This window comes from Eubalaena glacialis, chromosome 10 (assembly GCF_028564815.1).
Source record: "Eubalaena glacialis isolate mEubGla1 chromosome 10, mEubGla1.1.hap2.+ XY, whole genome shotgun sequence".
Lineage (NCBI taxonomy): Eukaryota > Metazoa > Chordata > Mammalia > Artiodactyla > Balaenidae > Eubalaena > Eubalaena glacialis.
This window is the reverse complement of record NC_083725.1, coordinates 84,052,051-84,065,775: the sequence shown is the minus strand read 5'-3', so window position 1 is coordinate 84,065,775 and position 13,725 is coordinate 84,052,051.

Below are 13,725 nucleotides of genomic sequence, written 5' to 3'. Positions count from 1 at the left end.
TTTGGCCTCGTTTAATCTTCTAGACTTGTTTAACAGAGATGATGTCCTCAGACTGATTTGGAGAACACGTTCTCTGAAAATGCTGTAAATACGTTGGGAGTTTACTTAATTTCAAAACAGACACTTGTTTTCATACTTATATATATCCATACACACATATAAATATATATTTGTATTAAGCTAAGTTCCGCCATCAGTCCTACAAAATAAAAGAACTGAGATATATATTAACTTCTAGGGGGAAAGAGTTCGATGTTCCAGCTGTGCCTATACTATTATGCCTAATAACTGTGTTAAAGTTTACTTCCCTTTGAGTGAATCTGTGACAGGCCTAATGCAGCGCTCTCTTCAACTTTGCACAAAGAAAACGCTGTGATGTACAGTGCTGTATTTTTAAATAGGAGGGCTGTAGCTATATTTTTTGTAATTTCTTTCAGCTGTTGTTGCAGTATGTCTTTTTGTAAAGTTTGCAACAATCCTTAATCAAGTCTATGGAAAAATTATTTATAAAATGTATTTTTAATCATAAGTTGTTCAAATTAAAACTTTTCTAAAATGTATTTAACTTTTCATTTGGCCTGTTGGAAGAAAAGGAAAATTTCTCGAACCTCTGAGGCAAATTCTTAGTACGGAGAATACATCCTGGGTTTCCTTAGATATGCCAAGTTTATTGCCTACGTTCTTCCCCTCTTTTGATCTTCCATATGGCTCCACTTTTACAGAGTGAAAATGGCTTCAGAGAAGCTGTTGCTTGGCCAAGGACAGCCAGCTTAGTCTCCTGGGCTTTCCACCACGCCCTGGGAGGTTGGAAATGAGAGGTGTGAGTTGGGGTGCTCCTGCCCTGGCATGGCATGGCATGGCCAGCATCCACCCTCTTCTGTCCCGCTGTCGACAGAAGACGGGCTGCAGCTATAGTCCTCTTTCCACACTTTCCAAATGGGCCCAGCTCCAGGGGTGGGCAAGTAGCAGTAAGGATTCTAATTTCGTCCACACTCAAGGAACTATCACATCAAACCCTCCATGAGCTCCAAGAGAAGGAACGAGCTATAATGTGTTAAGTGTGCATCTCCCTGATCCCCTGGTTATGCAACAAATTGTACCTTAAGCATTAACACGTGCCTTCCCTCGTCAGGGTCTTAAAGGATCATTGTAATATCTATTTCCTGCTTGTTTCCTATGTGCCAGGCACTGTGTTACACATTTTAAAGGCATTATCTCTACAAGCTAGGGCGATGAGGTCACTGAGGCGCCCAGAAATTCAAGCAGCAAGTCCAGGGTCACACTGCCAGTGTATGCAAGGATTTAACCCATGTCTTTGTCTCTTTATCTGTTCATTACCCACCTGCCTCCAGATGCATGCCCAGCAGCTCTAGCAGGAACCAAGCACATTGTTTCAGGGTAATCTGAGCATTTGCAAGCTCAAAGCTTTCAAATATACATGTTTTGTTTGCACAACCAAGTACAGCTAAGAGGCAGATTTTCACACTGACCTAGAGGTCCCTCTTCCTCCACACCACTAGAGAGCCAATATGAACTATTTCCCCCAAAGTACCTCTGCCTTGGCTTTTATAAACCTACTTGGAGGGCATGTGGATGGTTCCTGATTTAAGAAATGGCTCCTGCCTTTGCTTATAGTATCACTGAGGAAGACAGTATATACACACAAATAAATGAAAGAAAGCAAGTCCATTCAATACAGAGAAGGTAAGTTGCCAGTAGTAGATATAGACTAAAGATACATTTCAGCGGAGGCTACTACATAATTGCACAGAGAACTGAGAGAAACACCAACCCAGACAGTCACTGTAGCTCCAAGGAGGTGAATCTCCTACATCTGCTCCCCGATAGCCGAGCTAGAGAGACTGCAGGCCAGGTTTTGTTCTGCCCCCCTTCTCAGGTCTACACATGGAGAAGTACCTCCCTAGGACGGAGGTTTGGGGAAATCAGATGCACAGAAAGAAAGGAGATGTGTCAGGTTTTGAGACAGCTCTGGGGTTGTCCCACCCAGCTCTGCCACTGGCAGATTCATAAAGTTGCCCCATAACCCCCACCTCCTGGTGTTCACGCCCTTGTGGATTCCCTTCCCTTGAGTGTGGGTGAGACCTGTGACTTCCTTCTAACCAATAGGACACAGTGAAGGTGATGGGGTGTGTGTGAGTGTGTGTGTACATGATTAAGAGCCTGCCTTTCCCGCTTGGAGGAGTCAGAGTGACCATGTTTGGGGAGCCCAACAAAGGACCTGTGAGCAGCTGTTGCAGCTGAGGGTGGCCTGCCACCAACAGCCAGCAAGAAACTGAAACACTGAATATGGTGCCAACAGTCTGAGTGAGCTTGCAAGCAGATCTTTCCCCACTTGGACCTCAGATGAGACCACAACCATGACACCTTGATTGCAGCCTTATGAGATCCTAAGCAGAAAACCCAACTAAGCCACTCCCAGACTCCTGACCCACAGAAACTGTGACATAATAAATTTGAGTTGTTTGAAGATGCTAAGTTTGCAGTGATATTGCCATGCAGCAGTAGGTAACTAATACAGCTACATAACCCACTAGTGTTCATAAACGTCTTCTTCCAGTTTGTCTTATTATTGTTCACTGGTTTTATAGGCATTCATAGAAACAAACATCACTGGCACATGGTAACCCCAAAGGCTTTCATGGGAGAGTGTCCATTTTTAAAGCTGGAAGCAACTTTAAAGATGCCAGGTTGTAGCACAGTAGTGGACAAAGTTATCTGCCCAGCACGAAATTTCTTTCCTAAAACTGCCTCCTGAATTTCCTCTTAAGGAATTACTGGGTGGAGCCCAGTGGGCTACAACTGGGGGTCCCAACACATATCTATCAAGAGTGGGGTTGACATCCAGTCTAAGCCAACCTCCCCGGAATTTGATGTTCACTTCATCCTCGCAGTGGCGTTCTTACCATTCTGTCCCCACTGCAAGACGGTTGCTGGTGTTCCTGCTTCCCAGCCTCTGGAAAAGCTATGCCACCTGCCCAAGTTCAAGCCTGATTTTCAGTCATCTGATTCTGTGCACCTTTGCTATCCTTCCAAGAAATTTCCTTTGCTTCAAGTTGCCAATCATACCTGTGGCTGGTAACCAAAGGACTCTTAACAAATCACAGAGTGAAACTCAGAACCAAGGCTTCCCAGTTCCCAGACCAGTTAATTCCCTGTTCCCTGGACCTGGTGAAATCCAGCCAAAGACTGAATAGAAGAGGCCTTAAGAAATGCTTATCTCACCAGAAAATGCAAGCAACTCACATATGTTCAAGTGAATGCAACATGCCATTTTAAATACCTAAAAGGGTAATAGCATGGAGAAGAGATGCAAGTAACCCAGGGAACTAGAGCAATAGAATTTGCTGCAGGAAAAAAAAAAAAAAATTTGTTTAAACCCAGCTTTAAAACAAGTTTCCTCAGCCTTTTCCTTTTCAAGCGATTAGTGTTCCTGCAGATAAAGGATAAAGAGATTTTCAGAATTTAAGCAGATAAGCTGTCTGAGCAATCCTATTAATTATATAGAAGAGTGTGGGTTGACTGCAGATTCTTTACTGTATTTACTACCGACTGCTAGTTTTCAAATCCTGAGAGCCTAAAATAAGAGATAAGCTGGAAAGAAAAGTGTCATTATTTTAGGTTGAAAAAAAAAAAGTATCAACCTTTTAATCAACTCTACAGAAGTGATTTTATACCTCAATGTTCTATTGAGGGCATTCAGGTCAATTACTTGCTCAGTTGGATCAGTAACTAAATTGGAATTGTTGTGATTGTCAACAATTTGTAGAAAAATAGGTAGGGAATATATTATCAATGTCCTTCAACAGTGAAGTAATTAACTACATTTCTGAAAGTTTGCAAGAGAATCTTCCATATTCCATGAGTTAAGCTGGGAGTCTGATTTGCCCTTTATATATTGAATTCTTTTTAAAAAGTATTTATTCTGTAAAATATCTAGGAATAAACCTACCTAAGGAGACAAAAGACCTGTATGCAGAAAATTATGACACTGATGAAAGAAATTAAAGATGATACAAATAGATGGAGAGATATACCATGTTCTTGGATTGGAAGAATCAACATTGTGAAAATGACTATACTACCCAAAACAATCTACAGATTCAATGCAATCCCTACCAAACTACCACTGGCATTTTTCACAGAACTAGAACAAAAAACCTCACAATTTGTATGGAAACACAAAAGACCCCAAATAGCCAAAGCAATCTTGAGAAAGAAAAACAGAGCTGGAGGAATCAGGCTCCCTGACTTCAGACTATACTACAAAGCAACAGCAATCAAGACAGTATGGTACTGGCACAGAAACAGAAATATAGATCAATGGAACAGGATAGAAAGCCCAGAGATAAACCCACGCACATATGGTCACCTTATCTTTGATAAAGGAGGCAAGAATATACAGTGGAGAAAAGACAGCCTCTTCAATAAGTGGTGCTGGGAAAACTGGACAGCTACATGTAAAAGAATGAAATTAGAACACTCCCTAACACCATACACAAAAATAAACTCAAAATGGATTAAAGACCTAAATGTAAGGCCAGACACCATCAAACTCTTAGAGGAAAACATAGGCAGAACACTCTATGACGTAAATCACAGTAAGATCCTTTTTGACCCAGCTCCTAGAGAAATGGAAATAAAAACAAAAATAAACAATGGAACCTAATGAAACTTAAAAGCTTTTGCACAGCAAAGGAAACCATAATCAAGACGAAAAGACAACCCTCAGAATGGGAGAAAATATTTGCAAATGAAGCAACTGACAAAGGATTAATCTCCAAAATATACAAGCAGCTCATGCAGCTCAATATCAAAAAACAAACAACCCAATCCAAAAATGGGCAGAAGACCTAAATAGACATTTCTCCAAAGAAGATATACAGATTGCCAACAGACACATGAAAGAATGCTCAACATCATTAATCATTAGAGAAATGCAAATCAAAATTACAATGAGATATCATCTCACACCGGTCAGAATGACCATCATCAAAAAATGTACAAACAATAAATGCTGGAGAGGGTGTGGAGAAAAGGGAACCCTCTTGCACTGTTGATGGGAATGTAAATTGATACAGCCAATATGGAGAACAGTATGGAGTTTCCTTAAAAAACTAAAAATAGAACTGCCATACGACCCAGCAATCCCACTACTGGGCATATACCCTGAGAAAACCATAATTCAGAAAGAGTCATGTACCACAATGTTCATTGCAGCTCTATTTACAATAGCCAGGACATGGGAGCAACCTAAGTGTCCATCGACAGATGAATGGATAAAGAAGATGTGGCACATATATACAATGGAATATTGCTCAGCCATAAAAAGAAATGAAACTGAGCTATTTGTAGTGAGGTGGATGGACCTAGGGACTGTCATACAGAGTGAAGTAAGTCAGAAAGAGAAAAACAAATACTGTATGCTAACACATATATATGGAATCTAAAAAAAAAAAAAAAAAGGTCATGAAGAACCTAGGGGCAAGATGGGAATAAAGATGCAGACTTACTAGAGAATACGACTTGAGGATACGGGGAGGGGGAAGAGTAAGCTGGGACAAAGTGAGAGAGTGGCATGGACATATATACACTACCAAATGTAAAATTGATAGCTAGTGGGAAGCAGCCGCATAGCACAGGGAGATCAGCTCAGTGCTTTGTGACCACCTAGAGGGGTGGGATAGGGAGGGTGGGAGGGAGGGAGATGCAAGAGGGAAGAGATATGGGAACATATGTATATGTATAACTGATTCACTTTGTTATAAAGCAGAAACTAACGCACCATTGTAAAGCAATTATACTCCAATAAAGATGTTAAAAAAATTATAAAGTATTTATTCTGGTTCAATCTCAGGTTTTGTCACCAAAAAAAAAAGTATATATTCAATTTTTACTATATGCTTAGAACTGTTATGCAAAACAATGCTACTTTTGATAATAAAATATCCTCTGTGTATGAATCTTCTAAAAGTTTATCCTGAATAAAAATTTTTTCTTTTAGTTACAACTAATTAAAATCTTTCTAAAATGATAATATACCCTTCCAGTTCCTAAACAGAGTACTCTGAATATAATTTAAACTTTTCTTCATGTTTCAGAAACTCATGAGCGCGATTTTATTAAATTCAAATTCAACAAACAAACAATTTAGACCATCTATGATACAGTAATGCCCTCAAGGGCTATTAAATATGTAGGTCTGTATCCTCCTAAAATTAATAGCTCCAGAATATTATGCTTTTCAAGTTCTGTTTTTAATGGTTCTCTGTCTCCAACTTTGATATCAGCTTCAACTTGCTTCTTCCCTCTAACCTCATGATGAATCTCTCTTCTAACCCAGGAAAACTGAAGGATTCCAGGGGAGCTGATGTCACCACACTCACTTTTATAAACCACTCAACAGATTTCTAACTATTTAAAGAGTGTTCTGTTTCTCTTGGGGGATATAGGCCGTGAGCTTCATCTCAGGTGTTTCCCTTGCCAAACAGTGGTCTTTCTCACTGTCCACACAAATCCAAAATTGTTGATACTGGGAATCTGGGGCATGACAGAGTGCCAGGAATGCTGAATTTAAATTATAGCTCTACATTCATGATCAAAATCCAACTTAGCCAATAAGGGCATTTCTACACGGAGACATTTTGAGAAATACTACATGTCCTAGATGTACTAGGGGGAAGGGTGGGACTGGAGAGATAAAAGGAGTCATTTTTATTGAGCATCTACTACTCTACCTACTCCAAAACAGTATTATGAGGTGGTTACTAAGACCTAAATGTAAGGCCAGACACCATCAAACTCTTAGAGGAAAACATAGGCAGAACACTCTATGACATAAATCACAGTAAGATCCTTTTTGACCCAGCTCCTAGAGAAATGGAAATAAAAACAAAAATAAACAATGGAACCTAATGAAACTTAAAAGCTTTTGCACAGCAAAGGAAACCATAATCAAGATGAAAAGACAATCCTCAGAATGGGAGAAAATATTTGCAAATGAAGCAACTGACAAAGGATTAATCTCCAAAATATACAAGGAGCTCATGCAGCTCAATATCAAAAAAACAAACAAAGCTTTTCAGAAAGTGTAAGGAGCATGTCAGCTTCTTTTCAGAAAGTGTAAGGAGCATGTCCCAATCCCACAGTATGCGTGCAAAGCCAGCACGCACGCGCAGATCAGCCTGGTGACAAAGCTGTTCTGATTCCAGGGCACCACGCCCCACTGCTCCATCACACTAAAGCTATCACACGTTTTCAGACTGTGGTGAGACAGGTTGATTCCAGATTGTTCATGACAAATGAGAACAGAGCTTCAGGAACATTACTCTCAAGGTATGACAGCTGTTTCTATTTAAGGCTCTCTACCTACAGTGATTAACGCTGTATCAAGTTGCCTAAGCCAGAACACCATCTCACAGAAACCCCTTCGTGTTATGGTTGTGCTTTTGAGTTTGCCAAAAGAGGAATGCTTGGCTCCTTGAATTGACTGGTTGGTGCCAGCTCTGGTTCTCCACCTCACCCTTTCAAACCTTCACTATCCCAGCTCCTCCTACAATGGTGCGAGGTCTAATTCCTGTAAAAAAAAATCCCTGACTTCATAACTCATCGCAGTTCTCCTTCCCTGATTTAACACTGACTATACAATACCGTGCAGCACATTTGAAAGGAAATGGGGCTTGGGGAGCTCCAGAGGTGGCCAGGGGCTGTCTAGTTCCCGGTGCGCAGAGAATAGGATGTGCCAGTAAACTGTGGGTCACTTTATAAGCTGTGGGTCATTTTGGTTGCCAGTATTTTAGTAACTGCAAATCCAGGAGCTAAATAAAGCATGTTTAGGTCAAAATGCCCTTTACAAATGCACTGCATGGAACTCAGCCACGGCCCACTCACTGCAGCATCTGACCCAGCTCAGTTACAGAGTTACTCAGTTACTGGAGACTCCCAGGGGCTCCAGGAGACTCCACATCCAAGATCTCACCTGCCTCAGCTCAGTCAGATAGAAAATGTGTTTCTTAGGAGCCAACGTCTGGCTTCTGGCCCCAGCTCTGACCCCCTAAATAAGGCACATAACCTCTCAGGCCTGGTTTCCTCTTCTATCATTAGAGAAGTGAGCTCAAGGAAATGATTTCTGAAGTCCCTTGGAAATAAGTTTTTATGAAAAGCAAATTTAAAGTCACTAGCGATTCCTAGCACATAAGCAGAAACTGCACTCAACCAAAAGAAGTTTGTTAAATATATGGGAAAGGGATAATCCTAGGGAGAAAAGGAGACGCTTAATGAAACCACTAATCCTCAGACCTGAGCATACATGGTCTCCCTTCTGGCTAACACCACATAAAGCAGATTTAGAATTTATTGCTGCTTTTAGTGCTAGAAGTTGTCATTTCCATGAAACTAATCTTACAGGTTAGGAGTCCATTCGTTCTCCTGTTGGCTTTAATATCTTGACTTTGCCTATCAGTTCTATATATTTTTTGGTCAGCTCTGTGGCAGCTATGTGGCATCACACAGATGACCTATGTGATCTAGAGCTTCAGTTAAACATTTGAGGGAAGTGGCTAGGCACCTCACTTAACAAGCAGCTTTCTGAATGGGATATTCTGAATAATATAGAGCCTGAGGATCTCAGGGTTGGAAAGGACCTTGGAGATCATCTCATCCAGGGCTTCTCACACTTCCAGCTTGGACCCTATCTCTGGGCCCCCCCAAAACCGGTGCCAGGTTGACTATATCAGAAACTCAAAAACATCTTCTACAGATTCTTGGGTTCCCATCCTCAGAAATGAGTCTAGGGTAGGGTCCTGGAATTTATGTTTTTTTAAGTTTCCCAGTTCATTCAAATTTGTTGCTAGGTTTGAGAATAATGATCTGCAAGAGTGGTCATCCAGTATTTAAATTGTCATTACAAAACTTCTGGTGCTAATCAAGATAGAGTGAACCCATGATAGCCTATCTCTCCCATCGATTATAACTAAAACCTCCAGAGAGAATACAAAAGCTACTAGCTGAGGACTCTGAAAAGTAAACGGTAGCATACAGACTGAGAAGGGAAGTCAAAACCTGAAGCACAACTGGTATGGCAGTGAGATTACTTGGTTTTTCTTTCCTTTATCTCTTGGCTTTGATCCGAGGGTGGGCTGAGTCCTGGAACTGTGCTACAGGTAGAGACAGCAAAAAATCTGAAAGAAACCCCCTTTTCTAGCCAGAGGATCAGGAAAGGGGGCCCTTAAAGCTGAAGAGTATGGGGAGAATCCCTTTAATTTTTCTTTCTTTTTTTTTTTTTTTCCTCCCAGGCCTCAATGCCAGTCCTAGTCCTAAAGCTTCACTGTCACAATGGCAGCAGCAGTGGTGTGGGTACCTAAAACTCAAACAACCATCTCTCGGTTTGCACAAATCGGGAAAAGGAGTCCCAATGGCCTGAACAGAATGGGAGGGATTCCTATTATTTTTCTCTCTTCTTTCTCTTCATGTTGCCTAGAAGGCACCCCAGGTTCTCAGAAAGTGCATGGGTTAAAATTCTGGGAGAAACAATGGCTTTCTAGCCAGGAGACTGGGAAAAAGGACCCCTGGGAGCCAGAGAGAGTCAGGGCAAGTCTAAGGATGAGAAAGCTGGAGAAGCAAATCCCTTAATTCTTTTTATTTTCCTTTTTTTTGGAAATCTCTTCATTCTGACTATGAACAACCACCAATCTCACTCACTCCTGAGTTATGCATGTACAACACAGACCCAAAGAAGAAGAGAAAAAAGTTTTGAGAACTAAACTATGATATAAATCACTGCCCAAGTAACAGATAAACAATTGAATGGTGTATGTGTTGGGCAGACAGACAGAGCACGGCAAAAGCTTTGAACTGACATTGCACCCACCACTCTCAGAAGGTAAGACACAACTTGGAATATGAACATAACCAGGCACATTGCCTGCTAAGATACGCAAGCAAATAAAAATTAATGTTCTCCAGAGGATTTGAATAAGACCCAGAGCCTCACAGCATAATATTCAAAATTCTAGAATACAATTCAAAATTACTTGACTTACAAAAAAGCAAAAAACACAGAAAAGAGAAAATCTGCCCAATTCTCAAAGGAAAAGAGCACCAACAGATGCCAAACCCAAGACGATCCACATGTTGGAATTAGAGAGTGGCATGGACATATATACTTACCAAATGTAAAATAGATAGCTAGTGGGAAGCAGCCACATAGCACAGGGAGATCAGCTCCGTGCTTTGTGACCACCTAGAGGGGTGGGATAGGGAGGGTGAGAGGGAGACGCAAGAGGGAGGAGATATGGGGATATATGTATATGTATAGCTGATTCACTTTGTTATAAAGCAGAAACTAACACACCATTGTAAAGCAATTATACTCCAATAAAGATGTTTAAAAAAAAAAGTGACTATTATAACCATGATCCATGAAGTAAAGGTGGACACTCTTGAAATGAATGGAAATATAGATGTTCTCACCAGAAAAATAGAAACTATAAGGAAGAACAAAGTGAAAATTCTAGACCCGAAAAATACAGTTTCTGAAATAAAGAAAATTCACTGGACTGGCTTAATAGCACAAACAAAAATTAACATTCTCCAGAGATTTTAGTAGTGCCCAGAATCAATAGAGAGACCAGAAATAGACCCATGCAAATATGGTCAATTGATCTGATACAATTTTTTGACAAACGTGCAAAAGAACTTTAATGGAGAAAGAATAGTCATTTCAGCAAGTAGTGATAGAACAGTTAGACAACCATATACACAAAAGAGTGAACCTCAACATACACCTTATGCCTTATACAAAAATAAACTCAATATGGATAATATGCTTAAATAGAAAATGTAAACCTGTCAAACATTTATTTTAAAGGAACCATAGGAGAAAATCTTTGTTACTTTGGGTTAGGAAAAGTTCTTAAATACAACCCCAAAAGCTTGCATAATCCATGGAAGACATAATTATTAACCTGGACTCTATCAAAATGAAAATTGTGGTGTCATAAAAGGCTTGCAAAATGTTTAAAAAATGAAAAGAACATCACAGACTGGGCAAAAATATTTGAAAAATCACATAACTGATAAAGAACTTGTATCCCGAATATATAAAGAACTCTCAAAACTCAACAATAAGAAAACAATCCAATTTTTAATAGGCAAAAGATTTGAACAGTCAGTTTTCTAAGGAAGATATATTGATGGCACATGAAAAGATTCTCAACACCATTATTCACTGAGGAAATGCAAATTTAAAACACTTATTAGAACAACTAATTAAAATACCATTATTAGAATGACTAAAATTTTTAAATCAAGAAATTGACCATACCAAATGCTGGTAGATATAGAATCTGGAATTCTCATTCACTGCTGATGAGAATGCAAAATGGTACAGATACTTTGGAAAACAATTTGGCAGTTTCTTAAAAAATTAAACATGAACTTACTTTATGACCCAGAAATTCTCCTCTGGTGTATTTACTTCAAAAAATGAAGAGTTATGTTCACACAAAAACCTGTATGCTACTGTTTGTAGAATTAGTAGTTTATTCCTATTCACTCCAAACTGGAAACAACCCAAATATTCTTGGAATTTATCCTACTTGGTGTTCTCTAACATTCCTAGATCTGTGGTTTGCTGTCTGACATTAATTTTGGGAAGTTCTCAGTCATTAGTGCTTCAAATTTTTTTGTTGTTGTTCCTTTCTCTCTTCTGGTATGTTACACTTTTCATAGTTGTCACACAGTTCTTGGATATTCTGTTCCATTTTTAAAGTCTGTTTTCTCTTTGCTTTAGTTTTGGAAATTTCTGTTAATATGCCCTCATGCTCACTGATTCTTTCCTCAGTTGTGTCCAGTCTACTAATGAGACCATCAAAGGCATTCTTCATTTCTATTTTGGTATCTTTGATTCCTAGCATTTCTTCTTGATTTTTTCTTGGGATTTCCATCTCTCTGCTTACATTACCTGTCTGTTCTTCCATGTTGTCTACTTTTTTCATTAAAACTCTTAGCATATTAACCACAGTTGTTTTAAATTCCTGGACTGACAATTCCAACATTTTTGCCATATCTAAATCTGGCTCTGTCTCTTCAAACTCTGTTTTTTGCCTATTAATATGCCTTGTAATTTTTTGTTGAAAGCTAGATATGAGGTACTGAGTAAAAGAAACCCAGTAATGGTTCCCATGAAGGTCTCTACTTGTGGGTTTCTGCTCCAGTAAATTGTGATTCTCTGTATCCACCTATCTGTCTCTCCAATTTTGGGGGCAGTAGTTTTTCCTGTGACCTCAATTCTCTGATGGATATAAGAAGAGTTGTTAATTTTCAGTTTGTTCAGCTTTTAACTTGTTGTTAGAATGGAGTCATGACTTCCAAGCTCCTTACATGCCACACTGGAAACCAGAAGTCACTTATATATTCTTCAACTGGTTGACGGATGGACATTGTGGTAGATCTATACAATGGAATACTACTCAGCAATAAAAAGAAACAAACCTTGGATGAGTCAACAATATGGATGAATTTCAAATACACTATGCTGAGTGAAACAAACATGATTCAAAAGGCTGGATACTGTATGATTTCATTTATATGACATTCTGGAAAAGGCAAAACTTTAGGGGTAGAGAACAGGTCAGCAATTGCCAGTGGCTAGGGATGGGGGTGGATTTGACTACAAAGGGGAAGTACAAAATAATTTTGGAGGATGGTAATTATTCTGTATCTTGATTCTTGTGGTAGTTATGTGAGACTACCTATTTGTCAGAATTCATAAAACTATACAATAAAAAGTTCATAAATTTTAAAGAATTTTTTAAAATTGCCATTACAGCACCTCATCTGGGTTGTTTCCAAACTCTGCTTGAAAATTCCCTATGATGGGGAATTTATTCTTTTCAGAGACCACTGATCCTATTATTACAGAGCTCCCCTATCACTGTGCTGTGAATGGATTACAGGTTGCCAAGATATTAAACATCTCAGCCTTCAGGCAGGTGGGAGTCATTGGACTACTCTTTTCCACAGTGGGCTGTAAAAATTCTTTCATTTTCTATAATTACCATAAAGTGAAAAAGGATGCACTGTGTTATTAGATGGATTAAAGTTTTTTTATACATTGAAACAATATCAGCCTATCTACAATGTCTATTCTTATTGGTCCTTGTGTTTTCTTGAAACACATTTATTCCCTCCTTATATATATGGCAGTTCATCAGGTATTTGAAGATTTGCTATATGTTTTCCTACTCCCACCATCACCAGTTCTTCTCTGAGTAAATGTGTCTGGTTCCTTGGGCTGTTCCTCACATGGCATATTTTTAAGATTTTTTACTGCTCCCTGGAACATGGTCTTTATTTGCAGTATTTCTTCCCAATCTCCAGAACATGATATTCAATTTTCAGCTAGCATAGGATCTATAAGGAAAACATTTTTATTGAAGCTGGTCTATGATATCTGCCTTCACACATCCAGCAGAGAATGAATAATACAATCTTTTTTTGCAGACTGAAACTATTACAGGGTCTCATGATCTTCAAGTTTTGTCATCTAACTGTACTGGCTCTAAAGCCTCTAAGAGTTCGTGGAGCACTTTCAAATTCTAGCATTTGGAGACAACTCACTAGAAGGAATTCACAGAATCAAAATATCACCAAGCAAGTCAACAATAACTATAACACAACCACCAGCACCATATCTCAGCATCTATA